Below are 18,622 nucleotides of genomic sequence, written 5' to 3'. Positions count from 1 at the left end.
ATGAAAGATTTTATATATGCATAGAGAAAAATACTGAAAACTATTCACTAAAATAGTAACTATTGTTACCTTTGGATGAAAGTTTAATATATGATTTTTGGTTATCTTATTCTTTTCATATTTTCCAATGATCTACACTGAGTATGAATTTGTTTTATGATCAAGCAGAAAATTAATGGAATGAAAAAAACAGCTAGAAATTAACCTCCTCCATCAAGCCTTGCTCCACCTACCTAATCAGAGCGGGTCACTCCTTCCCCTCTATTCTCATAGCGTTTTTGTTCTCAACCACTTTAATCATGTACTAATTCTTTATGGACCTTTTGTTTTTCTAACATCTTTATTGGAGTATAATTGCTTTACAATGGTGTGTTCGTTTCTGCTGTATAACAAGGTGAATCGGCGATATGTATACATATAACCCCATATCTCCTCCCTCTTGCATCTCCCTCCCACCCTCCATATCCCACCCCTCTAGGTGGTCACAAAGCACTGAGCTGATCTCCCTGTGCTATGCGGCTTCTTCCCACTAGCTATCTATTTTACATTTGGTAGTGTATATATGTATGGACCTTTTTTTGACTAGATTGAGATTCTTTAAAGTGGAGCTATGTCATCTTTATCTTCCCCTTCTTGCCCTTCAGTTACTAATTCAAACCGTGGAATAGAGTAGATGTTCAGTGTTATGAGTTGAACTATGCCCCCTAAAAGATATGTACACATTCTAACCCATGGTACTTATGAAAGTGATAAAACTTGGAAATAGAGTCTTTGCAGATGTAATCAAGCTAGAATGACATCATTAGGGTGAGCCCCAAACTGTGTCCTTATAAGAAGCAAAGACAAAGGCACAGATACAGATACACAGGGAAATACCACGTGATATTGCAGTCAGAGATGGGAGAGATGCATCTAGAGCTAAGAACACCAAGGATAGCTGGCAAGGCAACACCAGAAGCTAAGAAGAGAGCATGGAACAGATTCTTTCCCAGAAACTTCAGTGAGAGGACAGCCCTGCCAATCCCTTGATTTTGGACTTCTAGCCTCCAGAAATGGAAAGAGAATAAATTCCTATTGTTATAAGCCATCCAGTTTGGGGTACTTTGTTACATCAGCATTATGTAATATGCTCAGTGAATTATGGTTGACTAACAAATGGATTGCTTCTACATGACCCCCAGGGATAACTTCAGAACCAGCAGTTGGATTATAGAGGGTGAAGATTCTTACTCTATATTAGGAAATACTTTCTTAGAGCCAAGCAGTTCATAGGTGGAATTACCACTTCAGGAGATATTGAGTTTCGCTTGTGGTAAGAAATACAAACTTGTGCTGAATAAACATATGATGCAGTTGTACAAAGAAAATTCAAGCCACAGACAGTTATGTAGACACTGTTCTAAAATCTAAGATCCTGAAATATGCTACTTCAAATTAACAAAATAGTTGATAACTGTTCGGCAGTCTAGTTTTTGTAATCCAAGATCCACTGAAGTGAGTAAGATTAGGCAAGTTTTCCTGGTCTGAATGGGGCGGGGTGGTGGTGGTGGGGTCAAGTGATATTAGCACCATCTAGTGGTATATAAACAATGCTATGACTGTGATAATATTTATGCAAGTTGCCTGGGACAGCACATAATAGATATTCAATAAAAAATGATTTCCTTTCCTTTTCCAGAAGATAGAAAAACAATAACAAAAACTAGGGATGCCTTAGTTTCAAAATGTAATTTACCTAAAATAAATCCCCGTATCTGATAAAGATAATTCATGTAATACACAAAGTTCATTTTAAAAATTGCTTTAGACTCAGTGGATCTTATTAGAATAGAAAGAATTGGAATTTGTGTACAACTGTGCCGAAATACAAGATTATAATTCAATTAAACAAATATATAGAGTCCTTAATATGAGTCAAAAATAATGCAAGGTGAGAATACAAATATAAATTGGGTTATTTTTGATAACACATTTCAGTTATTGGAATAAATATAATCTTTCTTCACTGTGCTTGTGTAGAAGAAAACATTCAATTAAGATATATTTAACTGTAAACATCTGATGACTATAGGGGTTAAAACATCCTCCAAATAACTGTGATGGTTATAGCTTATCTTCAGTGCTTTTTGTGGACTATTACTGTCTGAAAATAAAGCAAATAGAATCTCAACAATTTTGTATGTACATGAGGATAAATGCATATTGTATATATGTATATGAGTATATATATAAATATCCACATATTTATAAAGTCTCCAAATTGTTGCAGTTTAGGGTACAAGCACATACCACACATATATTTTTCAACAGCTATGTGACAAATCTGTGTTAGAACTGATTTTTCATCAGTTCTACCTCAACTTTATTGTTGTATTCTTCCTCTACTGCCCCCTCCAGGAAACATTTAGAAGCAAACATCACATTACATGCTGTTTTTTTTTTTTAACCTATGTCTTATGAAGTAATAGACAATGAACTTACAGTCCAATGAACTTCCCAGCCCAGATAACTCCTGGGAAAGACTGTGTATATGCCCTGCACAAAAGTTAGTTCATTGTTTCAATGTTTTAAGAAACTATAGTCACAGAAAAGAGTATTGCCTGATAAATGTTTATTTAAAATATGCCCCAAACTGGGCTGGAACTCTGAAATGTTAGGCTTCCTTCAGAGGTGTTTACCCAGATTCACAAATCTTTCAGACTGCTGCTGACTCAAGTCATTTCTTCAGACAGGCTTCTCTGGTACCTTTCTATGTTGTTCCAACAAAAATATTTTCAAGAGCAAGGAAATTTTTTCTTGAGAGACCATTTCTACACACTGAAAAGTTTATTTCAATAATTCTGCCTTTTGGAACTAAATAAGCTGTGAAACTGAAGAAGAAAAATAGATACTGAAACACTTGTGTAGTTCTAGCCACATAATATCAATTTCCTTCTTGAACAGTTCCCTTAGTGGGGTCTCCCACACTCTCAGCTCTCACCATTAAAACAGCACAGTAATTAAAATACAGGTGAGAAAAAAAGATGGTTAAACCAATTTGCCATCTCTACTGGAGTTGTGTGAATTTCAGCGTGAACTTATTGCATTGAGATGTTGGGGATACAGCACAGGTTTTCGAATCAAACAGGCAGATTCAAATCCTAGCTCTGATATTCATTAGCCATGTGCCCTTGGGCTGTTCACTTCATTTCCAGTACTCTCGTGCAAATTACGGTAAGTAATACCTACACACTAGCTAGTGTTGCTGTAAAAGTAACTAATTGAACTTTTACAGCAACACATAAAGCTTCTGTCACATAGGGACACAAATACTGACATTCTCTCTTTGCTTTTTTGATGAATAATTAGGGGAGGGGAGATGGGAGGAATCAAAATAGCTTTCAAAATACTCATCATATGATTTTGGCTTTTCCTTCTTTTTTTGAAAATAATATTGGATAGTTTATAGAGATGGTTCCAAGGAAGGTGGGGTACCATCCGTGCCTTTTGTTTATTTTATTTTTGGTAGAAATCATGTGACTATGAAATAAACAGCACTTTCAGAGAGAGAGATTTGAAATTAAGGGAAGGATAGGTGAATGTCATTGCACTGAAATATTTCATATTTTAAAAATTTCAGGAGCATGTTCGCACACAATCCCACTCACACCATTGTGTGTCTGCAGTAACACATGGGTATTTAAGGTGAGGCCAGGTGCATTGCTGGGTGTGGCATACATATATCAATACATGGCAAACATGGCTTGAGTAATTTTAGCCTCCTGGTTTCCCAGTCATCTGATAGGCTTTCTGACAGAATGCTGTGGGTGGATGGTGTCGACACCAGAAGAGCTAAGAAAAATAAAGACAAACCTAGGAGTACTGTCATGGTTGGTTTCTTACCAGTGCATGGTGGCCTCCACCAGTTTGATATTCATTCAACAAATACTGACTAAGTACCAACTTTGTGCCAGTCTCTGTATGGTTACTAGCTGGATTACAACAGTAAACAAAACTGATACTGTTCTTGTCACCATGGAACACGTAGGCCATTCAGTCTAGTGTCAGAAAGACGTATCTGTAAGTACTTGTGAAGATGATTAGAACATTAATAAAAGGAAGACTGGACAACCCCATGAGGACAACTGAAAGATTTAGTAGACATCAAGGGAAGGTACCTAAAATACCTGTTGGCAATGATGCTTCTACAATAAGATGATACATAAATATGTAGTGATATCACTTAAGTAGGTAAAATAAACCAAAAGAATTAGAACTGTTGAAAGATTTTCTGAATATGAAACATTTTACATAATGAGTCTCTTATTTGGGTAATTCTTAAAAGCCTGATGATCACCGTTTGTTTAGAATTTACCTTTTATAGGGACCTAATTTCAAGGATCTCTTTGGGAGGATTTTGAGCATGAATATCTTTTTAAGTTGGTCTTTTAAAGATAAAATATCTAGATAATTTATCAAGGTATGATACATCTGATGTGTCTGTTTTCTGGTTTTAGCCATTGAATTGTCAAGACTTCAAAAGACATGGACTCAGACTCAAAATAATGGAATGCAGCTTATAAAATTAAGAAAGATGATATAAAGAATATTTGGATATATATACAATTAGTGGGGACTTCCCTGGTGGTCCAGTGGTTAAGAATCCACCTTCTAATGAAGGGGACGTGGGTTGGAGCCCTGGTCAGAGAACTAAGATCCCACGTGCTGCAGGGCAACTAAGCCTGTGCACTGCAATTACTGAGCACGTGAGCCACAACTAGAGAGCCCACGTGCTGCAGCTACAGAGCCCAAGCGCTATGGAGCCCACATGCCACAACTAGAGAGAAGCCTGCACACCTCAATGAAAGATCCTGCATGCCGCAACGAAGATCCCATGTGCCACAACTAAGACCCAACACAGCCAAAAAAAAAAAAAAGAAAAAAAATCCAACTAGTATAGTATCTTTCTGGGAAGAAGAGGATCGATACATATTGATGGAGTCTCTTAGGCTGTAATCCACAGACGCTTCCAGCTGCTTTCTGCTAATCATTGAAAGGGGCTTAGTTGGCTTTTGAGCACTTCCAATCATGTCTTAAATGTTTTAAAATGTTTCTTTTTCCTTCCATATTGTCTGAGAAGAAAAAAAATTATATTTGCATAGATGCATTCCTGTGTTGTCATCATGAAGTCTTTATAAATGTCTTTTTCAATCAGAAATAAGAAATGTTCTATATTATTTTCAAAGTCAAGAACTCTCCTTTTTCTAAAAGTCATCTCAATTACCATATAGCCATGGTTCAAATTTAAATATGAAAATCTGTTTGCTTCTAAGATTATCCTAGAAATAGGCAAATTTTATAAACTGACTCCTAATACAAGTAGCTTCTTGAAATATTAATTTCTACCTATGAATATAACTATTAATAATACCAGCTATGAACACCTTACAGATAAGGTAGGTGTAATTATTCACGTTTTCCTGTTAAAGAAACTTAGGTCAAGAGCAGACAATTAACTTTTTCAGTGCTATAGCCGAAGAATCAGGGTCTGAACCTAAGTCTCTTTTACTTCAAAATTGTTATACTTGGTCACAAAGGCCTTGTTTTTTTTTTTTTTTTTTTGCGGTATGCGGGCCTCTCACTGTTGTGGCCTCTCCCATTGCGGAGCACAGGCTCCGGATGCGCAGGCTCAGCGGCCATGGCACACGGGCCCAGCCGCTCCATGGCCTGCGGGATCCTCCCGGACCGGGGCACGAACCCGTGTCCCCTGCATCGGCAGGCGGACTCTCAACCACTGCGCCACCAGGGAAGCCCACAAAGGCCTTGTTTTGAACATAATTTAAAAGAATATTTACATGTGATTTGTAATAGGTTCATGGTATACGGTTTAACTGATAGTTGGAAAAGGACTCTGAAAAGATCCAACATGGAGATTTTGTTTTCTGGCAAGGTCATGGTTTAGTTCACTTTCTTTGGCATCATCAAAGAATAAATAACAAGTTCTTGTCCATGAAGAGCAGGGTAGACCCTACCCTCTAGAAACTGGGGCAATATAAAAACAGCATAATACTTGTTGCTTTTTGTCTTCATTAAAATGAAAATCTTGATAGCTGAATTTCCTCTCTCTCTCCCTCTTGCTCTCTTTCTGAGTGTGTGTGTGTGTGTGTGTGTGTGTGTGTGTGTGTGTGCATACACACATATTTTACTTGAAGGATTCTTAAATTTATTCTTAAGAATTTATGTATCTCGAGCAGGATACCACTACTGAATATTTTTTCTTAAAAAGTTTCTATTTGTGAGTATGAAATATTTCCTGGTCTTTTCCAAATGTTCATTCAATATTCAACCAAATTGTCTTTACTAGCAAAAATTTTGGAAAGCTGGTCCTTATCTGATGAATAGCATTAGATCGTCAGTTGGTGTTCTTTGGTTTCACGATATAGAAAACAATTCTAGTTAATTTAGGCAAAAAAGGAAGTTTATAGGATATGGGATGAGGCCTCCCAAAGGTGAAAGAAAAGTTGAGGGATTAATCTAAGAAAGAACAAGAACCAGGGCAGCTCAAGGAGATGAGGGACACTGTCTTCAGGGAACAATCTCCTGAATGAATCAGGATCAATTGCGTGCTGTCCTTTGCTTGGTCACTTAGCTCAAGATTCCTGTTCCAGGAGACAAGGCATGGACAGCTTCCCTTGGGGCACAGGCCCACTTGCTGCCAGAAAAGGACAAGGCACCTTGATTTCCCCTCTTACCAGATTGTACACAATGAGGATTAAGTAATTTCCTCAGGACAAAATAGGGGTGCCTTACCCAAAGAAGGGGGAATGAGTACTAAGAAGCAAAAATAAATAAATAAAGTTATCCCAGTACAGTAACTACAGCATATTATTCTCTTCATACTTTTTTTAATAAAGGGAGTCAATGTTTGCTGTTCTCAACATTAAATTTTAATTTTGACAGCCATTTTCTTTTCACCAACAATAAAAGCAGTGACCTTTAGATGTACTTAACATTTTTGATGCTATCAAAATAATGACGCAATTAGTTTTTAGAATCAGTGCACATTTCCAGCATCTACAGGAAGAGATGTCTTCACTTTCGAAATGTAACATTTCTATTTCCAAAGTCTGTGGGGTTTTTGGTGGGAGGGGGCTCAAATCATCATCTAGGAACTTAATTTCATTTCTTATTTCTCCTTGCCTTTCTATTCCCAGTCCCTCACACCCATTTTGGCTCATATATTCAATATTTTTTCATATGTAACTTCTAAGAAAAACTATAACTATAGTTTCTGTAGTCCAAATCCAGTTTTCAGTTTCATCATCTAAATCTTATTTTAATGTTCACCTTTACCAAACTTTCTAGATAATAAAAATTTTACTTTAAAAACTCAGATCAGGGCTTCCCTGGTGGCACAGTGGTTGAGAGTCCGCCTGCCGATGCAGGGGACACGGGTTCGTGCCCCGGTCCAGGAGGATCCCACATGCCACGGAGCAGTGGGGCCCGTGAGCCATGGCCACTGAGCCTGCATGTCCGGAGCCTGTGCTCCGCAATGCGAGAGGCCACAACAGTGAGAGGCCCACGTACCACAAAAAAAAAAAAAAAAACAACCTCAGATCATTAGGCATTAGTACATTCAATTTCACTTTTTATATAAGTTTCTTTTTTGTCAACTCAGTGTTCTTTTTAAATTTTTTTTTTTAGCAACTCCTATGAACTTTCTAATTTTGAGACCTATATAGAAGATATATCTATTTTTACCTTCTGTCTCACATTGTATTATTAGGAAAGAACGTTTCAGTAAGAATTTCATGAGATCAAGCAGATGACTAATTCCTGTCACACGGTTGCAGGAGAGCTTCTTAACTCTCCCTCTTCTGATTTCTAAAGATATCCCCCCTACTCTGCGGCCCATCTCTCTACATCCACATCATTTGCTATGCAGAAAAGATTTAACATAAATGCAGAGTTAAGTTGAAAAATAGTTACTTTACGGAGGCGATGCTTCTTGAATGCAGGTAATGCTCTGTTTCTTAATCTATGTGCTGGGTACATGGGTGTGTTTTGTAAAAATTCATCTAGCTGTACGCTTATGACTTGTGCACTTTTCTCGGATAAAAGTTTACTTAAAAAATCATACTTTAAAAAAAGTTACTTCCTACGTTCAATTACATCATGACCCATTTTTCCGTTGAGGTCTTCATCATTTTCTAATTGATCAACAAGAGCTCTTCAGTAACTCAGGTGAAAATCTGCAGTCATCCTCGACTTCTCTTTTTTCTCACAACTATGTCCAATTCGGAAGAAAATACAACCACATACACCTTCGAAATAGATCTGTAGTCCTACCACTCCTCCCCACTCTACTGCTACTGCCCTAGCCGAGCCAACATCATCTTTTGTGTAGATTATTGCAATAGTCACAGTAAATGGCCTCCCTGTTCCAACACGGTCCCCACCCCAGTCTATATATCACACAGCAGCCACACAGATCCTGTCCAAATGGAAGACAAATTTTATGATACCCCTGCTCCCAACCCTCCAGCAGCTTCACATTTTACTCCAAGTAAAGGCCAAAATCATTATTGTGACTCAGAGGGTCCTGTGCAATTGTCCCGGGTGACTGCTCTGCTGTCACCTACTACTACTCACCCCTTCACTCACTCCTTGCTGCTTCTCCAAAACACTAGACAAGCTCCGGTATCTGTTTCTTTGCAGTCACTGTTCCCTCTGCCTGGAAAGCTCTTCCTCAAGATGCCCATCCACATGTCTTGCTCTCCTCACCTTCAGATCTTAAAGCAAATGTCACCTTCTCATTGAGACATTCCCTGACTATCCTATTTAAAGTTGCAACTATCCTCTTCCCCTACCTAACTTTCAGACTTATTTAATATGCTGGATAGATACAGTTACACAGATAATAAATAAACATAGATACAGATATGTATAGACATGGTTGGAAAAAGATTGCTTTCTATATCTTCAGTAATCCCTTGTCAACCATGAGAATCACATTCCTGAGAAAAATATTATTATTAAAACCATTAGCAATAATGTTTCAGAAAAGTAATGATACATGTTAAAAATAATTTAAAAATCATTACGTATGTAGATTTGAAACATGGTAAATAGAGTTATAGAATGTATCTGCTTCCGAAACAACCTAGATTAATCAGCAAGAAAACCCCACCTGCAGGTACTCCTGAGTTTCCTTTAATTGTTCACAAAATACGGCTGAGGCTTTCCGTGCCACCAAGCACGCTCTCCCACAAGTTTTCATTTCTGTAGATGATTATACCTGTTTACATTTTTTGAATCAGGCATTATTGAAATAAAGATTTTAAATGTTTATATATGAATTCTTTCTTGTTTCCCAAATGTATGTGGGGATCTATTGGTGATTCAGGAAGTCAAGTTAGTGGGTTGTGGCCATTTTTGATAAAATAAAAAGTGAAAATATTAGTATGAATCCTGAATATTAAAGATAAATACTACTTTATTTATGTTTTAAATTTGTATTTCAGGTGTGTGTGTGTCTGCCTGGATGTACTGGGTCATGATGTACAATGAATTACCTTGTGAAGTTTGCAGTAACAACTAGTCTGTAATACACTTTTCTAGATACATCTACTGCCATAAGCCACCCAGAAACTTGTATCACTTGCATCCAGTGTCTGCTTTAGCCAATAAAATATTCTTGTGTGTGTTTATTTGGAGATGGGAGGTGAGGAGAATCAGACATTTCTAGGAATCAAAAGGCTGTCAGCCAAAAAGTGTATTATTTCTAGAAAGGAAGGTTTCAGTGGAATAATTAAAACAAGAGTTTGCCCAGCACCACTGAAGAGCTCATTGGCCAGAACTGTTGCTGCTGATTCAGTTACTTCTTTTTTTCCTTGTATTGCATCTCTCATTATAAATGGGGCTAAATAATATCTTTTAAAATTCCAAGTACAAAATGAAATACTGTGCATCTTTTGCTTCAATTTTCAGAGAGGACTGCAAACATCTACAGTGCTCTGTACTTGTTTCAGAGCTCTAACCCAAATTCACACTCTCTTCCCTTCAGACCACCATTAACAGAAGTGGTTCAGAAACAAAATATGTCTGGTTACAGTTTACTAATCCACCCACAAATGTTTCCTATGTCTCTAACATACCATAGTAACCTCCCCCCCTGCACTGAGTCCACCCCCTTTTCGGCAACCTAGAAACACCATGAGGCTGTTTCATTTCAGGGACCACCATGAGGCTGTTTCATTTAAGGGACCTGTTTTCTTTGCCTTATTCTTCCCCTACTAAAGTATATATAACACAAAAATTAACGTTGACCTAGATTTATTTAGGATAAGCCACATGAAATGGCCATTATTTGATCATTCTACAAAACAACAGTTTTATGTGATACAACCAGATATTGCGAGTATACTTAGCTATGGTATAAGTCCATTAAGAAATTGTGTTCAGGGATTTGGCAGTTTGAGTGGAGAAGTTCAAATGATCTAGTAAGAAGACAATTCCATGGAGATGTTTTATGATTTCTATAAAATTAGCACTTAGTAATTTTTATTATTCATCTCTTCAGTACTGCAAACACCTGCTGAAAACCCATGGTGTGCTCAGACCCTTTCTTAGGTGTTCAGGAGAGAACGTTGAGTAAGGCATAACTCCTGGCCCAAAGGCACCTGCGGTCTAATAGCCTATATTCTACTTGAATTTGAATGGAAGCATTAACTTTAAAGTCTGTGCTACCAACTAATTATTATATTTAAAAATTTTATTTTCCCCTGTTTTTTATAATTAAATATAATTTTTTGTTTAAAAAGAAGGCAATACCCTGCTCATTATTAATGAAATGTTACATAAATGGGCAAGTTAGAAAGTAAACCTCCTGTGTTGGTGTCATCTATTTAGAATTTTAAGATATTTCAGTGTGATCATAATCTAAACAGTGCCAAGGACTCATTAAGTGCTTATTTTGTAAAAAGTCCTTGGAATGCCTTGTCCTGAGAAAATTCAAGTAAGAAAAGAAACAAAAACAACCCAGAGGACCTGTGCTGTCAGAATACAAACATGGTCAAGGAATTCCTGTGATATACATATATGTCACACATTTACATATAAATATATAAAAAATAAATATATATAACAAGGACATCCCAAAGATTCCTGTTGGAAAAATGTGAAAGAATGAAAGATTTATTGAATAAACATGAAGAACGACAAAGGAAAAAACAAAACCGTTCAGGGAATTTCTAATAAAAGAGAACTAAAGAATTAAATAATAGCACATATCATAGACAGCCAAGGTTCAGAACTGTTTCCATCCTGACATTAAATATCAACAAAGAAGAAAGAAAAGCCAAAAGCCTCTCTGGAGAATTTAACCAGCAGGGCCTTGGGTGAAATGTCACAACTCTCCAAGGGCCATCTGGGTCAGAAGCCATTTAGTTCTTCCAGCCTTCTTTGGGACCAAGAGGGCAATGAAGACCAGCAGCGGGGAGGTATCAAGGGAACACTTAAAAGAGATTATGGGGATTTCCCTGGTTGGCAGTAGTTAAGAATCTGCCTGCCAATGCAGGGGATATGGGTTCGATCCCTGGTCCAGGAAGATCGCACATGCTGTGGAGCAACTAAGCCCGTGCACCACAACTACTGAGCCCACACACTGCAACTACTGAGTCCGTGTGCTGCAACTACTGAAGCCCACATGCCTAGAGCCCGTCCTCTGTAACAAGAGAAGCCACCACAATGAGAAGCCCATGCACCACAATGAAGAGTAGCCCCCGCTTGCTGCAACTAGAGAAAGCCTGTGAGCAGCAACGAAGACCCAATGGAGCCAAAAAAATAAAATAAAAAAATTTTAAAAAGTAAAAGAGATTATGCCTGAGCACATACTGCATAAATCCTTTGGCACTCCTTGGCAGCAATAAATAATCTCTAGGACCAAGGTGAAGGGAAAAAAATCAACAGGGCTATAATGGTGAGAAATGAACTATTTACAACAGTAGTTTTCAAACATTTTAGTCTCAGGACATCATACACTTAAAAATTATTGAGGACCACAAAAAGTGTGTTTAAAGGCTTTTAACTGGCTTATCAATTATAAATTAGAACTGAGAAAAAGTTTAAATGTTATTGAATTCATTTAAAGAGAGCAATAATATAGCCAGTATGTTGACATAAATCCTCTTTATGAAAAATAACTTTTGAGTGACATGCTTCCCTCGGTGTCTCATGCTCCTAGACATCTTGATGTGAATGCCAAGAATGCAAGGCTCCGACAGCTCTTTACCCAGGGTTTTCTCATGGTTGTGTAAGCAGTGAGCAGCCTTGAGGGATAAGGTAATGCCTCCCTCCAGTACAAAGAGCAGGCTTGTGCATTCCTGGCTATAAATAACAGGTTCCTCAAGCTCAGTCTTTCTCTTCCATCATGCAACCCACTGTGTGTACAGCATCCATCTAGACCCACCCATGTCACCCCTGGGGACCTGGTGCTCATTGGGGGAAACTGATGTAAACATACTGACATTCTGGATACTGGTTCTGCTGTGCGCAATAAAAGTCTTTTTGACTCTGACACAGGAGTCTCATGTCTTCCGTCAGCCTCCATTAAACTGGATAAGCTAATTTGCTAACTTGCAGAACCTCAGGACCTTTATAGTTCTTGACAATAGAAACCAAAAACTGTAATGAGAAGAACAGCATTAACATTTTTGCAAATCTCTAATGTCTGGCTTAATAGAAGAGAGGTTCTCATCTGATTCAATCTCTTGCAATATGTTGTTTTGGTTGAAATAGATGAAGAAAATCTGGCCTCACACAGACATATAATTGGAAAAGAGACAACCTTGTTGAGCCCCTAAAAAGAACTCAGTATGCCTGTGGTTCCTGAGCCACACTTAGAGAACAACTGATCTACTGCTATGTGGCTTATTGCCTACGTTAAGATGATTTTAATATTGGACATTCTGCGTTTCCATGACTTACATATTCCAGAAAATTCCTGCTCTAGAAGATGAAGTTGCAAATAGCTTAAAATTAATTATATGTTGTTACCGTTACTGTTGCTTTTGCTATTTGTTACAGGAATGTTCTGAAAAGCCACTTATCCAAATAACCACTAAACTTGCCCTCATTAGAGTAACAGATCAGTCATAGGGCTCATCGAAGACTGTTTATTCTTCGAGGTTAATTTCAAGACCCTTGCCTTGCTGGGTCCGCCAATCTTAAACAATTATTTCATAAATTTTGCCCAATCCCTTTCAGCCCTTCTACCTCATTGAAAGACCCACCTTAAATTAGACTCCCCAACCCTTACAAATACTTTGCCTTTGACCTCCACTTCCTGAGACACTACTAAAGTACTGTCAGTATAATGACCTCCCTTAGTGGAATAAGCAATAAACTTGGTTTTTCTTTATAAACAGGTTTGGTAGTTTTTACAAAATGTTGTCAATTGACAATCTATTTCCTATTTAGATCACTGCCTCTCCCAAAAATGAGTTTCTGCTTTGAGAAACTAAGCATCAAATATGCTTAATCTTTCCCGTATACATTAGAAAGAGAAAGCTATGGGGTCTTTCATCACATGGAAAAATCTTGATATTCAATCTATCATTAAATTCCATAAAATTAGGGTTGCCAGATTTAACGAATAAAAATACAGAACACCCAGTTAAATTCCAGTTTCAGAGAACAATAAATTAATCTTTTAGTATAAGTATGTCCCAAATATTGTACTGTCTCGTGTTTTATCTGTCAATCCTACATAAAATCTGTGCTGCAGGACTTGTGGCTCTACTTTAACAACAAACATTTTCCATTTGCTTATTATTCTTGATTGTGAAAGATCCTAATCATAAAATCAAATACAGTAATTACGTTACTTTGGGTCCCTTACTTTACGTGGGTAGGCAAATTACAGATGAAGTATGAAAAGAGCAAAACTCCAAAGAAGACAAAAAAAAGTTCTCACTGTCAAAAAATCCTGAAATTTCTTTTTTGTTTAAGTTGTTGAGCCCCAAATTTTAAGGTTTCAGCTATAATGGTAGGCTAAAAACCTATTGTGGATTCAAACTACATAAAGTCATGGAATTGCAGACACTACACACAATATGTAAGAAAGTGAGCTCAGAGATTGGGGTGCAGAGGTGATGTCAAAGATGAGATTATTATACATACAATAACAAGTGTCAAAGTTTTTCATGGCTTATAGGGTCCATATACTGAAATGGTAAGATTCTTAGTCTGGATTTCAGGGCAAACATGTGTTATACCTAATGTTCATTCCCATGCTGATATCCAACATTTGTTGAGACTGTCTAATGTTTAAGGTGAATGAAGAATGAGAACAATCTTCAAACTGCTCTGGTATAGTACTATAATTTTGCATAACTAAAGCTTTTTGAGAATTAATCTTTTATGTATTAATAGCATCATGACATAGAGGAAAATATATTAAACTGAGAGGTGGAAGCCTGGGACTTTAGTCCCAGTTCTATAGATAATTAGCTCTTTAAACTTGGGCAATTTGGTTCCTGTGTTAGTTTGCTAGGGCTGCCATAACAAAGTACAGTATCACAGGGTGGGTGGCTCAAACAACAGAAATTTATTTTCTCACGGTTCAGGAGGCACAAAGTCCAAGATCCAAGTGCCAGCATCAGAGCTGTTCTCTTCTGAGGCCTCTCTCTTTTATTTGCAGATGGCCATCTTCTCCATGTGTCTTCCACCTCACCTTCCCTCTGTACACACCTGCAATAGCCTGAATGTTTGTATTTCCCCAAAATTTATATATGAAATCCTAATCCCCAATGTGATGTATGGTATTAGAAGGTGAGGCCTTTGGGAGGTGATTAGGTCTTAAGGGTGGAGTCCTCATGAATGGGATTAGTGTCCTTATAAGAGAGACCCCAGAGAGATCCTTTGCCCCTTCCACCATTGAGGATGGCAAAAGACAGCCATCTATGAACCAGGAAGCAGGCCCTCACTAGACATCAAACCTGCCCGTACCTTGATCTTCCCAGCCTCCAGAACTGCGAGAAATAAATTTCTGTTATTTATAAGCCACCAGTCTTTAGTATTTTGTTATAGCAAATTGAACAGACTAAAAAAACGCCTGTGTCCAAATTTCCTCTTATAAGAACACAAATTAAATGAGATTACCCTAATGAACTCATTTTAATTTAACTGTCTCTTTAAAGGTCCTACCTCCAAGCACAGTCACATTCTGAGATACTGGGAGTTAGTACTTCAACATATGGATTTTGGGGGGACACAATTCAGCCCATAGGAATTCCCCTTTTCAGAGTCTTGGTTTCCTCTCTCATAAAAGAAGGATATTGATATTGATCATTTCTAATGTCTCCTCTCACTCTGATTTATATGTAATAAATCAGATTACCTGTTACACTTTATGGACTACAAAATTAAAACTAGCAGGTATAAGTCTCAAGAAAACTATTATTCGTCAACGGAAATGTCTGAAATCATGATTCCATTATAACGTTAATGAAGACCACAGATGGTAAATGTTCATTTGAATTTCAAATAGTTGTAGCTTTTTGAGTGTAGCGAAATGATTCAGCAAAATTTGCATGGTAGGAAAATGTACATAATTTTCTTTCTCTTATTCTAGTAGGACCCAGCAGGACACTGCAAATATCAGCTGAAAGTTCCATTGATTGATAAAACAAAATGAGTTTTATCGAGGCTCCATCAATCAGGTAATTCTATAGCACCACAGTCTGTGGTTTGAGGATATAGAAGAAATTTGCACCTCATTACTTTGTTTCTTTTTTTCTGTAATGATTTTACAGCTAAGGTTACAGCATAGTATTTTTTTTCTCAGAGTTTTAGCTTTCTTGATTAGTGACCTCCCAGAGAAGAAACCTTTATCTCTCTGTTTGCCTGAAGAAACTCAAAGGAAAAGCCACCTAAAACCTCTCCGTGGTAGATACAGGGGCCTCCATAAGCTTTTCAGATGCATTTTGGTCATAGCCACACCATCATGAATGTGTTCAATAAAAAATAATCTAGACCAGTGGAAAAAAATAAATTTGGCCACCTAGAATTATGTGAGAAGTACCCTAAAAATAAGATTGTCCTGGCCTCACTTCAGCATATTTTGATTCAACACATTTTAGAGAGAGCCCAGAGTCAAAATGTTGACAAGGACATTATTCCCGCCCCCACCTAGGAAGATGTTGACGTGGCTGATCTACCTGTGTTTGGAAATTGCTGATAGAACCCTGGATCTCATAAGCCTTGGTACCCTGGACTCTACCTACAAGACTCCAGCACCGCCTGGAGCATTGGGATGTTTTGGTTTTACCCTCCTTTGCCAGAGATACTATTTCACAAGGTCAAGAACCACTTGTAAGGGAATAGTAATATATTATCGAAGTATGGACACACATCTGAGATACTCTAACACACAGGTACCCAACCTCTGGGCTGCTTACCAGTCTGCGGCCTGTTAGGAACCGGGCTGCACAGCAGGAGGTGAGCCATGGGCGAAAGAGTGAAGCCTTGTCTGCCGCTCCCATCGCTCCCCATCGTGTGGAAAAACTGTCTTCCACAAACCGATCCCTGGTGCCAAAATGTTGGGGACCGCTGCTCTAACGTATTTAAGAAACCCTATTCCCTGATAATCAAGAAACTTAGGTTGCCAGTTAAGTGTCCTAACTGCTTACATGAATTTGGGAAGAAAAGAGCTAGACTGTTCTCTTGCCTGGCCTTGTCCTACAGTGCATCTTCTCCCAGTCTGCACCATTCATTTGTAAGAAAATATTTTGGAAGATTTTGAAATTTAGTGAGCACACTGTCTAGTTCACCAAAAGGTTATCTGAGCATTTGCCTTTGACTATGTTATTTTACAACACGTAGAGGGAGAAGCTAATTGTAGAAAACTGTTAGTAGTGAGAATAATTTCTGTCCATAGAAATGCAAATTATATGCAGTGTGTTCAGTGTGGCCATTGATTATCGCCCTGTTAATACTGACCAGTTTTGCCAGTTGGCACTCATTTATAAAACTCCTGTCAGCATTCCTTATCTGACAATAAATATCTGGTACTTTGAGTTTTCATTTGAATGGTTTATATCTTCCTTTGTACTCTCATTAATTGAGAAGTTAAATAAAAGATTTGGTAGGTGTTCACTTGTATGAGAGTTGCAATCATATCCACTTCTGAAATTTATCCTTTACCCTGTTCATTTATTAAACATTTACTGACTATATACTGGGTACCACATTTGTTACAGTAGTAACCAAAACAGACACAGCCCTTGTTTTTATAGAGTGTATGGTGGAAAGGGAGAGACAAAGAAGTCAACAGGTTCTAAGTAAGCAGGCAATTACAGTATGCTGCCTTTGTAGTAGGAGTCCGTAAAATGGCCTCAAGGGTCCCAGTGTACTAGTATTCATTCTCCTGTGTCATCCTCTCCCCTTGAGTATGGGTTGGATTTATTGACTTGTCTGAAAGCAGGGGAGGGGAGAGGAGGGGAGGGGAAGGGGAGGGGGTGGGGGGAAGGGGAGGGGAGGGGAAGGGGAGGGGGTGGGGGGAAGGGGAGGGGGTGGGGGGAAGGGGAGGGGAGGGGAAGGGAAGGGGTGGGGGGAAGGGGAGGGGAGGGGAAGGGGAGGGGGTGGGGGGAAGGGGAGGGGAGGGGAAGGGGAGGGGGTGGGGGGAAGGGGAGGGGAGGGGAAGGGGAGGGGGTGGGGGGAAGGGGAGGGGAGGGGAAGGGGAGGGGAGGGGAAGGGGAGGGGGTGGGGGGAAGGGGAGGGGGTGGGGGGAAGGGGAGGGGAGGGGAAGGGGAGGGGAGGGGAAGGGGAGGGGGTGGGGGGAAGGGGAGGGGAGGGGAAGGGGAGGGGGTGGGGGGAAGGGGAGGGGAGGGGAAGGGGAGGGGAGGGGAAGGGGAGGGGAGGGGAAGGGGAGGGGGTGGGGGGAAGGGGAGGGGAGGAGAAATGTTACTCCCAATTTTGGGTTATAGAAAATTATAAATCCAGTGTTGGGTACCCTTCCTGTTCTCTTGCTTGCTGGCTCTGAGGAAAGCCAGCTCCCCTGCTGTGAGCTGCCCTATGGAGAGCCTCCTGTGGTGAGGAACTCAGTGTCCAGCCAACAGCCACACAAATGAATTTAGAAGTGGATCCTCCCTCAGTGGACCCTTGAGATGACTGTGGTCCCAATCAAGCCCTTAATTGCAAACTTGTGAGAGGCCCTGAGCTGCAGAGGCAGGTGGATTTCTTACCCACAGTAACTGTAACATAGTTAATGTTGTTGTTTTAAGCCATTAAGTTTCAGGATAACTGGTTATGCAACAATAGATAACTATTATATTCTTTTTCTTGCAAAACCATTAAAATATTCTATCACAGGTACCCCACCAGTAATCACAAAACTTAGGGTCAACTGTCCAGGAATCAGTTTCAGAGTTTCAGAATCAGTTTCAGCTGACACCACAGTACAACCATCCAGATACCACAGCACAAACATCCAGAAAGAAAGACAAACCATTCTTCTCCCAGAGGGGATCTAAAGTGACAACAGAATTCTTACAACTACTACAGATGTGACGATAGAAAAAGGTAAATTTCAGTTCGTGATGCTATATAAATCACGGAATAGCTCTTTTTAACAAGATTTTTA

This window comes from Grampus griseus (assembly GCF_964374135.1).
Source record: "Grampus griseus genome assembly, chromosome: 9".
NCBI classification, from domain to species: Eukaryota; Metazoa; Chordata; class Mammalia; order Artiodactyla; family Delphinidae; genus Grampus; species Grampus griseus.
This window is presented reverse-complemented; position numbering follows the sequence as displayed.